This window comes from Enhydra lutris, unplaced genomic scaffold (genome assembly GCF_002288905.1).
Source record: "Enhydra lutris kenyoni isolate GAN:26980312 unplaced genomic scaffold, ASM228890v2 scaffoldscaffold37, whole genome shotgun sequence".
Classification (NCBI taxonomy): domain Eukaryota; kingdom Metazoa; phylum Chordata; class Mammalia; order Carnivora; family Mustelidae; genus Enhydra; species Enhydra lutris.
The window spans coordinates 30,146,666-30,167,112 of NW_019154121.1; positions in this window are offsets into that span (position 1 = coordinate 30,146,666).

Genomic DNA, 20,447 nt, shown 5'->3' on the forward strand with positions numbered 1-20,447 from the left:
ATTTGTCTGGGCTCTGCCCTTCTCTCCGGTGGTCATCTGCACCCACCCCGTCATGCCCCCGCCCACCTTTCTGTCCTTCCTTCCTTCCCTCCCCTCCCCCCTCCATCCGCCCAGCCCTCCATCCCTCACCAGCATCCCTGCTGAGGACAGGTGGCTGCCTGTCTTCTGTCCCCACCCCCCCGGGGGTGCCTCCCAGCCCGCCCCCCCCCCCCCCCCCTCCAGCCCCCGCCGCTAGATGGCCTCCTCACTCTGCCTTCGGTCTCCGGCTCCGCCAGTCTGGGGAATCCTGCAGACCAGACTGGGAGGCCCTGGAAGGGGTCTGGCCAACTTGGCCCACCCCTCTCCTCAGTGTCTGTGACCCCCTCGCTTCCCTCTCCGCACATCTGCACCCACAGGCCCGGAAGCTGGCGCTCGGGCCTCCCCAGGAAGCCCCCACCTGCCTCCCTTCTCCGGGGCTCCCACCACCTGGGGTAGGGCTGTAATCTTGCATTTCCTGTACGATGTCTCTTTCCCTTAGGACTTCTACTCACTCTCTTCCCTGGGCATCTCCCAGGTCCTATCTCTGATGCTCTCCTGGCGTTGGCACACTGAGTCTCTGTAGCTCCAGCCAGGGCCTCCCTCTCAGTTTTGGAGGGACACAGACCTCCAGCCCTCCTCTCCTCACCCATGGCCCTTGCCCAGTCCCTGGACATGGGGAACCTGAGTCTCCAGCTTCCTGGCCCAGGAAAGGCCCCACTGTTCCTGACTCCAGTCCGCATGTGGGTGAACTCAGCAGCTCTCCTCTCTGTGTCAAGACCGCTGGGCAGGAGCCTGGAATGGCGGCTGGCCTCCCTCCACAGCCCCGTCATTCAATTGCCACCAGCCGGCCAGCAGCAGTGGCGGGAGTGACGGGAGGGAGGCCGCCCACACCCGTAAGACCTGCGCAAGCGGCTGGGGCCTGCAGCCCAGCGTCTCTCAGCAGAGTGGAGCGGGGCAGACAGAGGGCACCGCAAAGGGACAGGATGGGTGCCCCTGGCTACGTGCCACACCTTGCCCGGGGCAGGACCTGGCATCCCCCTGGCTTCAGTCAGTCTCTCCAGCAGGAGCACCAATGACCTCCCTGGGCCCCTTCTGTCCCTGCAGCCCCTAGTCCCAGCCCCGTTCCTGGGCGGCTTTGCTGAGCAGGCCGTGGAGCACAGGGACGCCCGTGAGGTTGCCCACCCCAGGGGACGTGCATGTGTACGGGACGGACTTTCCTTCATCGCATGAAGCTGCTGGGAGGCGGTGAGCAGGCCCCTCCCCCAGGTCTGGCCCAGCCCATGTGGCAGTTGCCCCTGGGCAGGCGCTGACATCAGGGCTCCTGCAGGAGGACGCCGACATGCTGAAAGGCATACCGCCGGCTGTGGAGCCCGAAAGCCGCGTGTTGTCCCGTGAACATGTGAAGGCGGGTGCACTTGGCCTGGAATGCGTGGCTTTCTGAGGTGTGATATCCTCTCTCCAGACCCCCCTTTCCCCCTTAGGGTCACTTACCTGCACCCTGAGCCGTGGCTGCTTCTCCCCAGGTCTAAGCGATGTCTTAGGTGTGAGCGGCCCTTCCAGTTTCAGGGTGGTTCATAGCCACTCACTGGGAGCCCTGGACCGCCCGTGTGAGTGGGGCCGGAGGTGCCCAGGAAGTGAGGGGTCCCTTGCTGGCCCCAGGCCTGGTGGTTCTGGTCCCAACCCTGGTGCGCTCCCCACCCCCTACCCTGGCCCAGAACTATCGTGAAGCCCTACCGCCAGACCATCACTCCTTGGACCTCTGGACCTCGTTAAGATGCAGAAGGCCCTGGAAAACTGAATCCAGCCCATGCTCGCTGCAAACTCGGGTCACCTGGGGAACCGCCACGACCAGAGGCAAACGCAGCAAGCCCTGGCGGGCTGTCCCTGCACAGCGCGGGGCTCCCCACTTTGCTAACTCCCCTGATGGGATCCCAAGAAGCCATGGAGGTGGGAGCCTGTGGGGAAGCCCGGACGTGGTGGGTCCCTGTCCTTGGGACACCCCTGTCCTCCTGGAGTGCCTCCGTGTCTGCTCCCCTCTGGTCCCGCAGGCCCTGGCGGGCAGCTGCAGATCCTCGCCTGCCCAAGGCCGAGCAGCGGCTGCCGTAGGAGTTTCTGATCCTAGAGAGCAGGTGCGCGGGTGGGAGGGGTGAGTGTGTGTGCGCGGGTGGGAGGGGTGAGTGTGTGTGAGGGAGAGTGTGCATGTGAGTGAGTGTGCGTGTGTGCGCGTGTGAGCATGTGTACGTGTATGAGAGGTGAGTGTGCAGGCGTGACTGTGTATGTGCAAGACAGATGTGAGTGTGCATGTGTGAGGCTGAGTTTTGCATGTGAGCGTGCGAGTGTGTACTGTATGCACCTGTGAGTGTGCTCACGCGTGAGAGATGGTGCTACTGTGCACATGTGAGTGTCTGCGCGTGCGAGGGATGTTGTGAGTGTGCAGGTGTGAGACAGGGACTCCTGGGTCCTCGGAGAAGCTAGGGCACGGGACCGGAGCAGACGCAGCGCTGCCTGACTTCTCACCGGAGGGCCTGGAGGTGGATTCGGAGCAGGACCAGTAGCCACACAGGAAGAGAGGGTCCATGTCCCCGAGGGGCCCCTGTCTGGGGGTGATGACTGGAGGCCTTTTCCGCCTGCTGCCTGCTTCCACCCCGCGCAGGGAGAGCCCCCATCTCTGGCTCTTTCTGCCACTCTGGGGGCGGAGTGCGAGGTCCTCCTGACGGCCCGCACGTGCGTACGTCATCTGGGCCCCTTCTGTCCAACACCTTCTTTCAAAAGAGAGAAAGGGACGCGCGGCTGCCGTAAGCAGGAGCACAGAGGCTGTTCTTCCCAGGCCAGCAGGCTGGGCTGCCGGGTCTGCACTTGGCTTTCCCGAGCACGGAGTATCCTCACGAAGGCTCCTCCTCTGTCCCCAGCCACCCAGCTCGGCACCCTCCTGCTGAGCCGGTCCCCCAAGCACTCCCGAATTAGAGCAAGGTCCTCCAGCCCTCCACCCCCCGACTCCCCGATCCTAGCCTCAGAAGAATCAGGGAGCTCACCCACGTCCCTTTAGACCGGGGAAAACGAGAACCAAACCCCTTGCCCCTGCCCTAAGGGCTCCTTGTCCCCTCCTCACGACCATCTGGGGCCTCTACTCCATGGCCAGGATGAGCTCCACAGCAGGAGGTGCTGGGCTGCCCAGGGCCCTTTGGCTCCGCTGGGCACATGCTCCAGCGACAGGCAGGCATGGAGGTGGCCAGGCGCCAGGATCCGCTGGGCCAGCCCCTGAGATGGACCAGGCAGCTGTGCTTAGGGCAGACAGGGTGTCCTCCTCCCAGGCCCACCCCTTCTCTGCTGTCTTGAAAGGGGCAGGGACACTTGCCCCTACTGTGCACAGATGCAGAGTCAGAGGCGTGGGGAGGGGAGAGGCAGGTGTGTTGGGAGGGCGTAGGGCGGAAGGGTGCACCGAGCGTGCACACACTCGGACTTCACCCCACTAGCAGACGCCACTAGAGCCTTAATAACTCAACGGGCCTCTTTCTTGTGTTTCTCTCATTACCCTAATATTTGGGGGTGTTTAATAGGATTGCTGGTGGTGCGTCCTGGTTTTCTGCTCTGCAGCTGGGGCAGGAATTTCTTGAGGGGCGCAGTGCGGGGCACTGGGGGGCCGTGTCCATGCAGACCACGAAGCCTGGCCCGTGGTGGCTCTGGCGTGGCCGGCGGCAGGGGAGGCCACGGAACGCTCACTCAGACGACTGAGCAGGGCTTTCTCGAGGAGCGCGCGTGGTCAGCAGTGGAAGGTAGCGTGGGCCAAGCCTGGCTTCCCAGGGCTCCCCCTTTGTGTGCATGGAGCCTCTCGCCTGCCGAGCCGCGTGGGGTGACAAGTTAAATCTCCAACGTCCCGGCTCGGGGTGCTGTCTGTCGATCCCGGGGGGACTTCCTTTGCCCTTGGGTAAAACCCAGGTACCAACCCGACAGCCTTGGGAGGCAGGGGCCGCGGGGCAGGGGGGAGGCCGCGGCCCAAGGAAGCGCATGTCCCCGCGTGAAATCCCGCGTCTGCCCCCGCGGCCGTCTGGCCCAAGAGCGCCCTCGGAAGGTCCTCACTGGTGGGGCAACTCCTGCCGCTTCTCCGTCATGCTCGGTGTGGTCCTGTTGGTGGCAGGCAGCACCATCCTCGAGGACACAACGTGGGGGCCGTGGTCTGCACACCTGGAGAGACTGGATGACTGTGAGGGGTGATCTTAGCCTCGGCTCCGGGGACGGCTCAAATGCTCGGTCCCGCTGGTCGGCAGGACTGACTGCCCCCCGGGGGAGGCAGGAGTGTGTCCTCCTGGTTTACAGATGAGAAAGTGGAGGCTTGAAGCAGAGACCTCCTCCCCCACTGGCAGGGCCCCTGGGGGGGACGGACCTTAGATTCTGAGATCGGAGGGAATGAACACTGAGCCTGTGGGACCGCCCCTTCCACTGCCAAGACCCCGATTCCAACGCAACCCTCTTTGCCAGCCCTGAGGGTAAGCATGGGGGCGTGTGTTTTTGGGCCACGATTCAGTGCAGCGTGGCGTGGTCGGTGCTTGCTCTGCGGGAGGAGGACGCCTTCCCTGGTGCTCCCCTGGGGGACCCGTGGTGGGAACAACCCAGGGCAGAGCTGGTTTCCCGCTGGGGTCAGAGGCGGCCGTGTGGACCCTGCGTGGTGCTGTCACATGTCCGAGGACGCGGGGTCGGACTTACTGGTGTCTCGCTGCCCAAGAGAGCGCTCAGCCCCGAGTGTCACTGGAGCCCGCACGGCCCTGCTTGGTGGGGAGGCGGAGACCCGTCTTTGCTATCGGAGAAGCTTCCGAGAAGGGTCTCTGTGCCCCGCGGTGAGCCCGCAGAGCCCAGCACGGCCCGGTCCGTGAGCGGGGCGCCCCGAACTCCCTCCGCGCCCGGCTTGTCCGCGCCCACCGCCCCCCCTCGCCCCGCCAGTTCCGAACCGTGTCTGCGAGTGTCTGCGTCTCCGTGAGACCTGGGCACCCATCGGCAAGGGGTCCTAGGGTATCGGAAACGCTGAGAGGTGACTCTGGGGTCTGGGCGTGCTCCAAAATGTTTCCGTAGAAACTCCTGATAATTACTTCCTGGTTTTCCCCGCGCCGGCTTAGGCCCGGTTGGGAGGGACCCTCTGCTCGGCGGGTGAAGGGTGTCTCTTCTCGGTCGGTCGGCTGGGCTGCCGGTGGCCCTGCAGCGCTCCTCAGGCCTCACTCCCTGAAAAGTAACCCAGCGAGGGGGGCCTGGGGGCTCAGTCAGTGAAGCGTCTGCCTTCGGCTCAGGTCATGACCCCAGGGTCCTGGGATCGCGTCCTGGGTCGGGCTCCGTCGTCCGCGTGGAGTCTGCTTCTCCCTCCCCTCAACAACCCCCGTACCCCCGCGTTCTCTCTCCTTCTCTGACAAACAATAAATAAAATAAAATAAAAATAAAATAAATAAAACAAACAAACAAACAAAGGATCCCAACGGAATGAAGCCGCAACAGAAGTCTCGGCTATCGGGTTCGGGGTGTCGGTCGTGCCATCTCTGCCCGGAGGGAGAAACACGGCCGTCATTTGCTCGGACCCCAGAGCCGACGGGGGAGGGGCGCAGGGAGGGCGTCTTCCTTCTGCTTCGCCATCCCCGCATCCGCGGCGGGGAGCAAGCACCAGGCCTACCAGGCCTCGGGGCGCGGCGGGCAGCACTTCCCGCGGGGCTGGTCCACGGCGGGTGGGCGCCGGCTCTGGCTCCTCTGCGATGTCCCCTGTTTCTGTGGCCCTGGGGAAACCTCTGAGCTGCCCTGAGCACGTTTCCACATCTGTGACGTGGCCAGACTCCGGGTGGCCGCGGCGGTGGGGCAACGAGGCACCTGCCCCTCCCAGCCCAGGCCCGGGCCGGGCGCGCTCCTGCCTGACCGCGGCGGTCCCCTCTTCAGATGGACTCGCACGGCCGCTGGGCCCTTCCTGTGGGACTTGCCCCCTTCGCTCGGACGCACGCGCTTCCTAAGGCCAAGGGCAATGGGGTGTGAAATGATTCCACGGTTTTTAAGCCGAGGGGGTATGACGTGGGTCCCTTCTTCCATCTGGCAAAAAGGACATTCAATCAAATCGAGTTGATTTAAACACTCTCGCTCCCTGTGGCGGCGCCGTGGCCTGCCTCTCTCCGCCGGGAGGAGGACCGTGCTGCTGTGCGGTGCGGACGCTCCCGGTGGCAGCCGCTGGCCGGATTTCTGTAGCCGCCCAAGCCGGTCTAGGGAGTTGCATCTCTGCTAACGAGGCGCATTCGAAGGGCCGTGAACCCCGGTGGTGCCCGAGGGAGAGGCAGAGCCCACGTCATCGTCTCCATCTGACAGATGAGGAAATGGAAGTCTGAGGAGAGGTGAGGTGACTCGGCCTAGCACAGCGCGGGGCAGTCCCCGACGCTGAGCCCTGTCCTCGCGCTGTTCCCCTCCCGGCTCAGGAGCCCACTGAGTTTGCGCAGGTCACCCTGGACTGGACCCTTCTGACCTTCAAGCGTCAGCCGCCGGAGCGTTTTGGGGCCAGGCCTTGCACCGTACTCGAAACAATTTCCTTTCCCGTGTGAAGAACATTCCTTTGGCTTCTCCTGTGACTCATACCCATGGGCTCTGGGAGGTTCCTGGAGGCACCTTATCCACGGAGAAGGGAGACTCCGAGCTGGTGTCTCCCCCTGGGAGTGCTCAGCGCGGTTTGTTTCCACGGCTGGGGAGGCAGGGAGGCCCGGAGGAGGCTGGGCGGGGTGGGGGCCGGGATGCCAGGAGAAACCCAAAGGTATGAGACGAAGTCAAACTCAACAGTTCTCCTCCAGGCCTTTTCAGTGTGAGGAAGGCTTACCCCAAAGTACACAAACCAGCAGACTGAATCCCCCCTCTCTGTTTGAGCAGGGCCCACACAAAGCCTGCCCTCCGGAGTCCTCCCTCCGGCCCGGCCCGCCATGGTAACCGCTGAATCCCCCGGGCCATGGGAGCAAGCCAAGTATGTGCCTGATTGTCCTGCGTCCTCTTGTTTCTCTCGGCCGGCGGGTGGAAGGGGACGTCGCGGACGTGTGTTTTTTCCTAGCCTGATGTATTTATGCCCTAGTTCTGTTGTGCTTTGTTTGGTGGAGGAGGGATGGGGTGGGAGGCGGTGGCATGGCCGGGAGACCTTGTGTAGCAGATGGGTCAAGAATGCTCCTTCGGACCTGAGAATGCTGCCACCGAAATCCCGGTAGGGCCGTCCCTCTCCCAGACGCACACGTCAATGGACTTGGAAGCAGTTTCCAACCCGCAGGCCCGGGTGGTCCCACGGCGTTCAGACTCCGCCATGGGCAAGGAAGGAGGGGTCAAGGCTAGGGGTGCGGCCGGGGGCCGCTGCGTGCGGGAGGCAGGAGCACGTGCGGTGGGACGCGTCTGATGAGGCATGGCAAAGGCTCTCGACTACTTAGTCACACACCACGTCCCGCTAATGGACTGTATGTTTACACGAGGACTGTATCTGTGTTTTTACAACCCCCCATTAAGGGAGCACAGGACGGGGTCCCATGGAGGAGACCTGTGGCAGGCGTAGTTCCACCTGATGGAAGGTGGGGGACAAGTACAGACCTTCCAGGGAGGAGCCGGGGACCTGGTGGCCGCATTGACCAGCACGCAGAGGCCACCATGGGTCCCAGCAGTCTCCGCGCCTGCCTACCGTCGGGGGCTCTATCCTTTTAACTAGTACAGCAGTTTTGCCCAAATCCACTGTAATGTGACAACGAATCCATCGGTCTCCTTTCTTTGTAGAAATAATCAATTCTAAACAGTAATTGCTTTTGGACAATAGCTCAATTCCGCTGTCATCTCCTGGCTTCCAAAATCCTAGCATCCCCTGAGCAGCTCCGAGGACAATCCTACAATTTACCATCCCGGTGCTCAAGGCCCGACAGTGCTTACCCCGGTGCTTCCCCGTCAGGTTAACCTGTGGTCCACACATCCGTCCCCTGGAAGAGAAAAGCGCGTTGGCATCGGCCTCTCCGGGGTGTTGAACTCGCCAGCCTGGGCAACAGACCCCCGTTTCCTGGGGCCGCGTGGACACACCGGGGACTGCCGAAGTGATTTTCCTTGGGAAGTTTCTCTGAGGCCTCACGGACAGTCCAGGGGGAAGGACTGAGTGAGACAAGCTGGCTTTAGGTGGGAGGGACAGCCGGGACCCTGTGCAGGGGGCTCGCGGACGGGGGCCTGCGTCTCTGTGGCTGAGCCGCGCAGGTGGGAAGGAAGCTGTGGCAAACAGGCGGGGGCCTAAGTGGCCAGTCCAGGACCACGGTCCCTCTGTGCTCGCCCACTGTCACCTTTGCCCTTTCGTCCCAGGGACTGAGCTCCTCGCCCTTCGCCGGTTGTGGCAGAGTCTATGAATAGCTCTAGGCGGTCGTGTCACTCAGCTGGGGGGTTTTCTGTTGTCCCCCTCAGCCTCTGATGTCTCCGGTTGGAGGCCTATGTATCTGGTGCATCTTGTTTATTCAATAACACGTTCCTTCAGGAGGCCCGTCAGTGGGAGGCGTGTCCGTTCCTCACTGTCCTCTTAGGCGGTGGGTCGAGGCCGGGCTCCGGGAGGAACAGGGGACTGCGGCCACCATCGGGATGTCAGAGGCACGTTTCAGGCAGACGTGTGACCACATTCTCTTCAGGGACCATGACGCGATGTTCTGGAGTCGTTTTCCCCCTTTCCCTTAAGTTAGGCTTTGTAAGAAAAAGACAACAAAGAATCTGCTTCTGGTACAAAGGTTTCTAAGATATTTGTTATGAAGGAATAAAAATCCTATTAAAATATTTATAAATCGAAACAACCCCAGAAGCCACACACACAATTAGGCCTTTCAGACTTCTATTCTGAAAGCCAGATAAATCATCGTTCGGAGAGCAAAGATGAGAAGCCACAACAAACCCAAAGTGCTCGGAGGGCTGCCATAGGCGAGGGCACAGAGTGCGGTCTAGAAAACCAGCCCCTCTCTGAGCCGTGCACAATCCACTGACATCCCGGGAAGCCTTTGAGTTTCTGACTCATCAAAAAAGAAAGATAAAGAAAAAGAAAATGTCGTGTGATGTCATCTGTGGAGAGCACGACTGGAGTCTAGACCTTCAGGACGAAGTCAAGAACTCGAGCGGAGCCAGACGGTCTGGATGAGGTGGCCAAGGCGTACCCACAGTGAGCGCCTTGCTCCCATCCGAGGGCCGAACTCGAACTCGCACCCCAGGCTCTCGGGTCACGGAGCTCTTCTCGTGTCTGTCCGTTACAACAGCCCCAGGGTCTCGGCTGTGAGCCAGCCCTGGAGTCGGGGGCCGCAGGTCCCGCGCGAGGTCGTGTGAATGCTGAGGACACGAGGAAAAACTTGCTTACGGGTTCACCTGGTTCACCTCTTACCGTGTGTTCGTGTCTCCCCCCATGACCTCACGGCTGTGCAGCTGGCTTCTGGCACACGCTGAGACCCCGCTCGGCTCTTCCTGACCCCGAGCCCTGGGGGAGCTGTGACTCCTTCCGGCATCTCCGAACCGGCTGCTACTCCTTCCCATCTCCTTCCGGCTTCTTCGCCGCCAGAGAAGCCCTTCCACGGGTCAGGGTCGGGGCCAGCTCTCCGCCCCACATGGGCAAAGGCCGACCCTCCAGTCCATCCCTACCGTCGCCAGAACCCAGCCAAGGGCCCGTGACCGGCCTGAGGACCTCTGGGGCTCCGGCAAGAACACATCCTAAGAGTAAGGATCCGGCTTTAAGTCTCTCCCTTATGGTGACCTGAGCGTGTCTTTTTGTTCCCGCTCCGGACACGCTTTGGGCCTTCCAAGTTACCCGTCCCGGGGAGCGTTTGCGGCAGGTGGCCGTGGTCCTGGTGAGGCTCTCTGGAACTCTGTGCACTTCCTTGCCGGGCGGCTCCCCATTTGGAGGCGGGGAGGGCGCCTGGCTGGGACGGTCCGCAGGTCCCCAGCCATCCCCCTCCAGGGCTGGGCCCTGCTCTCTTGGCCCACTGCCCTGCCGGGGGCCGGAGACCGTGTGCGCGGCGAAGGATTTCTGACTGCCAGCCCGGGGGGGGAGGCTCATCCCGAGGGACCCCTTTGATCGGGAGCCCCAGCAGACAGGGAGTCCGAGAGGGACCCGTGGCTGCCGGGGAGGGGACCTTTGCACAGATGACAGCGCTTAGCCAACGCCGCCGCAGCCACCCGACTCGGCAGGGAGCCGTCAGCGGGAGGCCGGGGGCCTGGGGCTGCGTCTCACAGCGAGGAGTCTCCTGGCGTCTGGCGCTCACCCTGCCAGGGCTCCCCTCCGGCTGCCCCGCGCTGTCCTCCTCGAGGTGACAAGGACCCATGCTTGACCTCCTTCCACTCTGCCTCACCCCCTGGTGCCCTGATGGAGTCCTGCTGGGCAGGGCGGGAGGCGGCCTCTTTCCTGCCGCCGCAGAGGGACGCAGGAGACCCTCGCCTCCCCACATGGCCCGAGGAGGCCCGTCCCGCTGACGGAAGCTGTCACGGAACCTTCCAGTGCGGTCGGCCGCGGTGCCCGGCCCGCGCTCCTGGGGCGGTCACCCTTGGGCGAACTGACTCACAGCCTGACGGACAGGAGCACCAGCGACGGAAAGGTGCCGTGGGATGGGGCCCAAGCCCCTGTCTTCGTCTGGTGCTGCCCCAGCCTAGCCCTGCCCTCTGCCAGTGGCTCCTGTCCCCGGGCTCCCTCGGGGAGGGTGGAAATGACCGGCGTGAGTGAGGACCGCTGGGGCTGGGGATTGCCTTGTCCAGGGACATGGCTGGACACGGCTCCCATGGTGACTGTCCGTGGCCCCCGTGTGCTGCTGTGAAGGGGTCTCTGTGGGAAGCTGGGGGGTCCTCAGGGTGAGGCCGTGGGCACCTAATGAAGTCAGGAAAAAAGCGCGTTGTACTTCTGGAGCTGAGTCCTAGTGGAGGGGCTGACGGAGCGGGGGGCTTGGAGGACAGGGGGGCCCTAGGCTGCTGCGTGGTGTGGCCCCGGGGTTCCAGCGGTCCCAGCTCCTGGGTGTGCACGCTCAGGGAGCGGGACAGGAGGCTCCTGGGTCCAGGGGTGAGGGTGGGTGTGAGGTGTGCCTGAGTGCAAGTCTTGTCTCTCAAGTGCCTCTCGGGTTCCAGGTGCTGGAGGGGGTGGGGAGAGAGGACCCTCGGCCCCGGATGCCAGGGCCTTGGCGAACTCTGCGCTGAGCTTGTCTGGTTGCTGGTTTTGCTCTGAGTCAGGGCCAGCGGGCACCCCAGCTACAAAGTGCGCCCCGTCTCCAGAAGGGGGGCCCCCCAGGCTCGTGGGGGGTTTGCTGCTTCTCAGAACACCTCTTGCATCTAAGCGAACCTTCCCCTCTGTTGAAGGACGGAGACCACGGACATTCCTGTTTCCCGGAGCAGCAAGCCTGGGGCGAGCAGGGGGAGCGGCTGAGCCAGAGCCGAGCAGCCGCACGTTCCTGCTGCGGCCTGGGCCGCACCCCGGGGCCATCCTGGAGGTCGCACAGCTGGCTGTAGGCTGTGATGGGCACGGTCCCCGGCCTTGGACCTCTGGAGTCTCCATGAGATGTGCGGGGGTCCCACCCTCAGTCGGGGGGACGACGGGCTGACTTGTCACCCTTCCTGCAGGCGTTAGAAGATCCCAGACCCTCGCCCGTAGCTCTCATAACCTGTGACTCAGGGAGGCAGGGCCTTCGGGACAGGAGGGCCGCGGCTGGCTGTTGATTTTGGCTGAGCAGGTGTTTCTACTCCTGGTTCTACAGAGACTTTCCTCCTACAGAGATGAAAATAATCCCACGTGATTTTTCTAAGTCCCAGCCTTTCGCAAACTCACCGAGGGGTTCCCCGCACGGCTTCCATCTTACCCGGAAGCTTCAGTTCTTGAAAATGCATCCAGCAGCCGCGAGGAGAGTGAGAAGGGACTCTGATTCTCAGAACAGACGTCCCGGGCCCAACTTCATGCAGAAGACGGGCTCGGAGTCCCTTGTCTGGAGTCGACTTGCTCCTGACTCTCTCTGTCCGGCGCAGGCCCAGCGGGTGCGGGAGCCCCAACATCGCCAGGCCGCGGAGCGATTCCTGAGGGCTGGCGTGCCCAGGGCCCGGACATCAGGGGAGCAGAGGGAGACGCGGGCCCAGGGCTGGGGCGCACGGCTGGCGGGACCCCCAAGGTGGAGCCCGTAGCCAGGAGCCCGGCACGAGCCGTGCCTTCCGCCTGGTGAGGATTAATGGCCAGTCACGTGGTGATTCAGCCTCGTGCACAAGGTACATTTTGTTCTGCGCCATCTTTAATAAAGCAGAGAAATGGGAGGCTTTTAAGAAATATTTCCATCCAACAGCGTGAATAAAGAAGCAGGTTTGACACAGATGAAGATCAGCCCTACATTTCCGGGAAGCCTGGCTCCCCCCGGAACGTGGGTGCTGACGTCTCGGCTCCTTCCCGGTGTCAGGAATGCCAAGTGCGTGCCCAGGACTTGGGGTCTCAGTGACAACAGGTGAGTGGGGTTCCGGGTGGCAGGTGGCTACGGGCGCGGATTCAGAGGTAAGTACCCCAATCCCGGCTGGAGAGAACACAGATGGCGTTTAAAGGGATCGTGGTATTAGCCTGGGGGCACTGGAGGGTAAGCAGCGAGGCGGACCCCATGGTGTCTGTGGTAAGGCGAGCGTGCGGTCACTGTCCCCCAGCCTGCATGTGTGTTGATCGAGTGTGGGGACAGGGCTCAGTGAGGTGATGAGAACTAGGGGACCCCGGGGCCGCTCAGGGATCCTTCTGCGTGTCTGGGGAACACCGGTTTGTTTCTGATGGACGGTGCGTGCACGCACAGCTACGACACACCCACGGACAACAGAACCCGCCGTCCTGTCGTCCACCGTGGAGGGGCCTTTATTTCATGGACAGCGTTGGAGCCTTGGGGCTCCGGAAGGTGAGGGGCACGTGGTCGTTCATCAGCTCCACAGACACTGTCGTCCTGGGAACCGAGCCCGTGGATCCCGGACTCGAAGTTCCAGAAACCGGGCTGTTTTCTGAACCAGGAGCCGTCACCGAGGTTTCAAGTTCAATGAGCTGAATTCCAACAACGCGACGTGTATTACACATAACGTCACGTGGACCTGCCCTCGATGTTCGATTCTGCTCCGGGACGTTTTCTCAAGCCTCCAGCACCCCTGTGACGCTGTCGGATGGCGGAGGCGAACGAGCACCTACAACAGTGTCAAGCTTGAGCGCGAGCCTTTTTAGGAGGAAATGTTGGCTTCGGTGATTTAATTTTTGTGGATGTGGTGCTTATGGAAAAGAGCTTAAAACGTCAAATTTCAACTAGGAAACCGTTCTAATTCTTGGGATTGTGCCAGAGACAAAATGTTTTGTGGTGGTCTCAAAACTGAGAAGGCTTGTGTCCCAGCTCTTCTGTGGAGAGGTCACGAGCCTGGGAGGTGGGGGACTGGTTGGGAGCCTCGGGGTCCCCGAGAGGCAGAGTGGCTCTCCGGCGTGGTCTGTGCCCCAGGATGTGGGTCAGACATGTGCGTTCCTTTCGCGGCAATGCTGGGAGCCGAACTCAGAGACGCAGTGCGGATGGTTTATTAGAAAATCACGGCGAAGATTCGGGAAAGTCAGACTCCTCGAGTCAGCTGTGCTTTGCTTAGTGTGTCTAGATGACCGTGGCCTGGAAGAGGCTGTGCAGATGGGCTGCGGCAAGCTGTTGGCTTGGGTGCTCCATCGGGCCTTGCCGAGCCGCGCCACCAGCCCACTTGCAGCCCAGCGGGTGCGGAACCTGCCCGTCGGGTGTCCGCTGTTACCGCGGCTGCGCTGTGTGGACGATGGCATCGTCGTGCTAAGAGGAAATCGTGTCTTCACTCCTTTGCTAACCCTACAAAGCACTGGGATTTCCACTTGGCGCGTGTGCCCGTTCTCCGCGTCCTGAGCTCAGATGAGGTCCATCCATCTGTTCCGACGAAGGCCGTCCAGTGTCTCGCCCCCGAACGCCGCTGCACACGTGCGGTCAATTCTGCCCTCGCGAAGGCATGTCCCCGGCCTGGTGGCAGCACAGGACAAAATCGGCCATTTGCAGGCAGGACCGGCCGTCTGCGGACAGGGTTGGGCGTCTGCGGACAGAAGGAATCATGAGGTCTTCAGCAGACCTGCCACCACTCACCCTCTGACCTTGCAAATGCCCGTGCCTGCTGCCCTTTTGGTCTCATGAAACGGGACGTTGGTTGGAATCGGTGACCTGTTTTCCACCTCGGGGGCACAGACGCCCCCGGGAACGTCACGTGCGTTTCAGCCAGACTGGGGAGGCTTGGTTTCAAGCTGAGCTGCGCCTTGTTCCGTCGGACGCGTGTTCACTCCTCCAAGGGCTTGACCACAAGGTACGTTTAAACAGCGAGACTCCCCAGTGCATTCACCTGCGGGTGTGTAACTCGAACAGACCTCGAAACAAAGTGTTCCGTGTGCACACACACAGGCGTGCACGCACACATGCACAGACACGCACACAGGTACGCACACACAGGCACACACACACGTGCACACCCTCAGCAGGGAAATCCCACAGACTTTTCTTCTTCACCACGGCCGACTCCATACACCCTGAAGGACGCTTCTCCTCCCTAGTGGCCCTCCCGGGAAGCTGAGCCCGGACTCCAGCCTGACCCTGTTGGCTATCGTCTGTCTCGCTGGACTTGGCTTCTGTTCGGCTTCTGGTTGTTCCAAAAATGAAATTCACCCTTACAGGACACAGGTCACTTCTGAGGACATCTGAAAACTGCTTCCGATTTCAAGCAAGGTTGATGCATGACGGGACAGGGAGGGCCGTGCAAGGGCTCACCCGTCAGAAGGTACAAAGCCCGGTCTCGGACGCCGAGGGGCGAGGACCACGTTTCGTGGCCCATCTATTCTCCCTGTGGGTGCCTGTCACTTTTTGATGGGGTGGAGGTCCCACAGCCACTTGCTGTCCAGGAATCGTTCCTGGCCCTCTCCCGGGCTATTCTGCTCTCGCGACCCGGGTCTGCTCAGACGCCCTCACATCTGGACCCCGTGTCGGGTCTGGTAAGGTGGCTTCTGGGTGAAATTACTTTGGGATTTTGCCTAAGTGGTCTTGCTCCGTTTTGGACCAGTTCCTGGCTTTGTGCCCCAGCCCCTTCCCTCCCTGCCAGGTGCGTGATGGGCCTCTCCCTGGCTCTGTCACCGAGGGATGTGATGCAGTCCCCTGGGGACGTGTGCCTGGCTTGGCACGTCCCGGCCTGAAGTGTGTGAGCATTTGTGTGCACCTGGGCCGCTCTCTGTCCTCTGGAGAGCCCAGTGTGTCATCAAAATGGTGTTTTTCTTCATTTGTTTGGATAAGGAGTTGGACTGGTCTGGTTTCTACTCTCATTTCTAAAGGCAACGGCTGCTTTTCCATGACCCGTTGGTTCAGTAGCAGCCTCTGGGGCCTGTGACAAGACCAGCCCATGGAGAGAGAGACGGCACACGCTCCCTCCACCTGCCCGTGGAGACGGCGGCCCAGCAGGCTGATGCCGGCGTGGACGTGCCCACCTGTGTCTTCCCCTTGATGCTGAGAACAAACTTTTACTTCTGCTCCTTGAGGAACTTCACCTTGAAAGTGAAGGAGCGAGTTTTTTTTTTTTTTTTAAGATTTTATTTATTTATTTGAGAGAGAGACAGTGAGAGCGAGCATGAGTGAGGAGAAGGTCAGAGGGAGAAGCAGACTCCCCATGGAGCTGGGAGCCCGATGTGGGACTCGATCCCGGAACCCCGGGATCATGACCTGAGCCAAAGGCAGTCGTCCAACCAACTGAGCCACCCAGGCGTCCCAAGGAGCGAGTTTTGATCAGGTTCACAGACCTCTGTCATCCCATCGATGTCACGCTCTGTCCAGGGTGTGACTCAGGCCAGACGTCATTTGTCACCGTTGTTGTCTCGACGTCCATACGGATGTGACATTATCTGCAGTGAGATGGGGAAATCATGGTCTACGGTGAGATGGGCCTTCCCTTCCTCCCCACCTTCACGTCTACAAGCTTCCCAGACAGTGTTCTTTCTCTCCCAGATGATGTGGCACGTCAAACGGCAAGTCACACCTCACAGCTCTCTCCTTCTCCATCACAAGTGTTTACTGAGCACCTGTTCTGTATCTGTCTGCGGTGGGGGTGGTGTGGGTGGGTGTGGGGCGCCGGGCTCCCCATTGGCTTCAGGAGCAGGGACGGAGCTGTGCCAGCCATGAGGAGAACCGGGGCCTTGGGGGCCCATGTCAGGAGGGCTGTCCCCGAGCAGCAGGAGGGATGGCCAGTGCGGAGCTGAGTGGAGAAGACACTGGGAGGGAGAGGGCGGGAGCATGGGTTCGGGCCTGCACTAGCCCCCTTCCACGTCGATGAGCCACGTGGTGCCCAGCCTCGCTGGCAGCAAGTCCAAGGGTTCGGCCCACGCCTTCATTCTCCGTGGCGCTGATGTTGAGAATCTCCCTCAAGAGACAGCAGTGGCACACGAGAGATTTGCTCAGAGGGGGAGATGTTCACGCATATCCAGAGGGCACACTCATGGCAACACGGGCAGCGGCTGGGCCCCTGAGCATCTCCCCTCCTCCCGGTCACACGCCTCCGAGCTCCGGGGACAGGTGGCTGACTACAGCCCGGGCGCCCCAGGGTTCAGGGCCCGCGTGTGAGCTGTTCCGTTCTTTCTGTACACGGGCTCCCTCGGATGCAGGGTGCTTGGCGGTCTCGGCCATACCTTGCTCCCTGGGGCGGGGGGTTGGGGGTCCAGCCTGCCTCCCCTGTCAGGCCTTCGTCTCCGGCCCAGTCCTGAGTTCGTGCTTGGTACATGCGTGTTGAACGGAAGCCCGCGATTTGAGGGGGAGGAAAATTCTGTCACAGCAGAATCAGGTGAGGGCCTATGGCACCCGGAGGACAGTGTGATTCAGCCACGGGGACGTCCCCCCGAAAAGGGACGGAGGAGGGGCACACGGCTGCAGAAATGTGAGAGGCAAGGTCAGAGAAAGGGCGAGACCCTGGAGGAGGGGGGGGATGAGGGGCACCGGCCTGCCTGCGCCCTAGTTCCTGTCCGTCACCCGCCCATCTTGGGTCCTCAACTCAGGAGGCCCAGGAAGAAGGCTGACGTGGGCACCAATCTTGATGCTCAGGACATGTGCTTGCCGTCCCCCCCACCCCGCCCCGGGGGCTCTCATGACATTGGCTTGCCCCCGGGGGCACTGGCTACACTTCGGGGGAGACTGGGAGCTGGCTCTGGAAGGAGCCACTGGGGGGCCGCGGGTGGGGAACCCATTCCTCCCCCTTGGCCTCTCCCCCTCGGGGCCCTGGCGACGGTCCATCCCCAGCACTGCTCGGCCGGGATGAGGAATGCGCCACGGGCCACTCACCCGCGGCTGTTCTGTGTGGGGAGGAATGAGAACTATTTGAGTTCCTGCTACTGTCCCTCCCTTGGCCTACGGCTTCCTCCTTGCCCACTTCCTTGAAAACGCGGAGCCAGGCCCGGGCACGCCCCGGGGCGCACCTTTGTGGCAATGATTAACCACAGGGTCCTGGGTGTCCCTCCCCGCGCCCTGCCTGGGAGCTGGAGCTGGGGGGCCCGAGGGCTGTGTGCAGCCCAGAAGAGCCAAGTGCTGGGTTAGCTCCTGCGTCTCTGTCTCGTCCGTCGGAGAACCTCTGAAGGAAGTCGTTTGGCATGACTCTGTTCCCAAGATCCGCCAACCGAGACGCACACTCCCAGAGACAGAACGAAGCCTACAGCATTCACATCAACCCTTCAGGGCGGCCGAGGCCCCCACCCCGCACCCCCTGCCCTGGGGCCTCCCGGCCGGCTCTGCTCTGCCTCAAGCGTGGGGGCATCGCCCAGTGCCGGGAGACCCAGCTTGGCACCCTTCCTCCCCACGCTTCCCTTCCATGGCAGCTCTGGGGGAGACGTGGGTCTGGATGTGAGGCCAGCGTTTCCTCTTTGGCAGGTGATGGCGGTTTAAAGCTGTGGACGACTGGAGCCCCCGACGGATCAGGAGGAGGGAGGGTGTCTTTCAGCCTGTGCGCCGAGGGCCAGGCTGGGGCACGTCCCAGCGTGGGTTCTGCCCTTCTACCTTCGCCGGGTGGCAGGGTGGTTCTCCGTACCCTTTCCTGACGCTCTGCCCACACCCATGGCGGACCAGAGGCCCCTGAAGTTCTTCTCCCCACTCCTCAAGACCAGAAGACTGTCACCCCAGGGCCCAAGGGCTGCATGTGTGAGGCAGGACTCCCCTCACAGCCCCTGTGCTGTTGGGGCGGGGGGCTCCTGAGGCCATCGCGGGGCTCGGTGAGTTTGTCCTTCCTGCTGGGCTGGGCGCTCCCTGAAGCCAGAGGCTGAACCCCACAACCTCCATTTACTCTTCTGGTGCTTTGGAGCCATGCACAAAGCAGATGCAAGGTTTATGCGTGTTCTAGCGACTTCTTGAGAACCCAACAGGTGCTTGGATTTGGCCTTCGACATAACGAGTGACCTAAGACAAGTGCAGGCTCTGGAGCCTGTGGGAAACGTAGCAGAACTGGGAGAATCCAGAGTCCGAGTCTCAGGTTTTGGAAGCAAATACCGAACAGAGACCCACAGCTGTCATGCACCCACCTCACTTGATAAAATTTCAGCTTTCCACAGAATCATCTGCAAGGCCGTTTTTTTTTTAAATTTTTATTATTTTTAATTTTTTAAAATATTTTATTTATTTATTTGACAAATAGAGACCACAAGTAGGCAGAGAGGCAGGCAGAGAGAGAGGAGGAAGCAGGCTCCCTGCTGAGCAGAGAGCCCGATGAGGGGCTCGATCCCAGGACCCTGAGGTCATGACCTGAGCCGAAGGCAGAGGCTTAACCCATGAGCCACCCAGGCGCCCCTTCACAAGGCCGTTTTAAACGAATCAAGTGACAGCAGGACTAGGTTTGAGGCTCTGATGATCAGTGTCAACCTTGTGGACCCTCGTTTGGTAAAGTACAAGACTGTCCCCAAATCTATGCTTTGTTTAAATCCAGATTTAAACCCTGGTCTCATGTACAGGCACGTACTTACCGTGTTGTCATAAAAACACCACCTTTGGAACTTCTTGGGACAGAACGTAACGTGGGGCAGTTTGGGGCTGGCCCTTCCTGAGCCCCTGGCACGCCTGAGTGTCCATCTGAGCAAGGCCCGGGGGTGACCTGCCCCTCGCGGCCTCTGCACGGCCCATGCATGTGGCTCAGCTGGGCCGGGACCGCTGTCAGGGGTCTCCGAAGCCCAGGTCAGAAACAGATGATGCCTGTCATTATGGCCTCCCCTTCTGGTAGGAGCCTCGAGAAATGGGAAGGAAGAGATGCCCATGTGCTGAGGTTCTGAAACACCAGCTGGGCGGAAATCCCGTTTATACCACTGAGGACTCCCGGAGCGGTGTTTAGATTGGTCTGGAAAGTTCCGTGTGTGGAGGAGTGTAAATGATGTGCGGTGGTGGGTCACGTCCTGGTCAAGATCTACGTGGTCCTAGACATCATCCTGATGGCATGTGGTGGGGGAACCGCCCGGGGAAGCAGAAACCTCTTCAAGCCCAAACGTGTCCCCGTTGCCCCCGGACGGGCCGCCGCGGAGGCACAGTGAGGTCCTGATCCTGCTGCGGTGGGAGGAAGAAAGGAGCTGGAGGGACTGGCCTGGCTGCTTACTGCTGTGTCACTGTGGGTCACCTCATGGCCTCTCTGGCTATCACCCCCAGCCCCCCCAGCAGGAGTAAGGGATTCGCAGATTGGCGAGTCCCCTCTTGCTATGCCGCCTGTGACTCGCTTTGTGGAGTTTTGGTACACGAGCCCTCCCATTAACACAGCGAGCACTTGGTCCTGAGCGCCTGTCCGCAGGGCTCATGCTCCGGGGCTCCCTGAGGTCAGTCTCTGGGTCGGAGCCCACCCTGCCTATTCTACCAACTGCTCCTCAGGGTGTGTCCGAGGGCACCCCCCTGGGCCCGCAGCACGTCTGAGCCTAGCGATAGCCCAGGGGCACCTGTGCACCCGGCTCCGGCCACCCCTTCCCTCCCTGCCTGTCTCGCTCCAGTCTCGAGCTGCTGCCGCTGCCGTGGTCCGGCTCCCAGGCTGGGGTTGGGAGGGTCTCTGCGGGCAGCGGCCGGCGCTGTGTTCCCTGCTCTACCGGTGGCCGTGTGGGAGTCAGGACAGCGTGAGGACGGAGGTGGGTGAGGGGAGCGGAAGGTGTGAGCCACAGGGAGAGTGCTGCGTGCGTGCTGGTATGTTCACACGCACCAGGGAGCCCGTGAGCGTGCAGGAGTGCATGCACGTGGGAACACACACTAGCGTGCAAGTGTGTGTCTACAAGCACATGAGCATGCAACTGCAGGTGTGCACACGGTGTGTGTACACGTGTAGCCGCGCACACATGTTAGCTCATGAGAACGTGCACGTGTGAGCACACGTGTCAGCGCATGTGTGTGTCTCGGGTGAGCACACGTGTCAGCGCATGTGTGTGTCTCGGGTGAGCACACGTGTCAGCG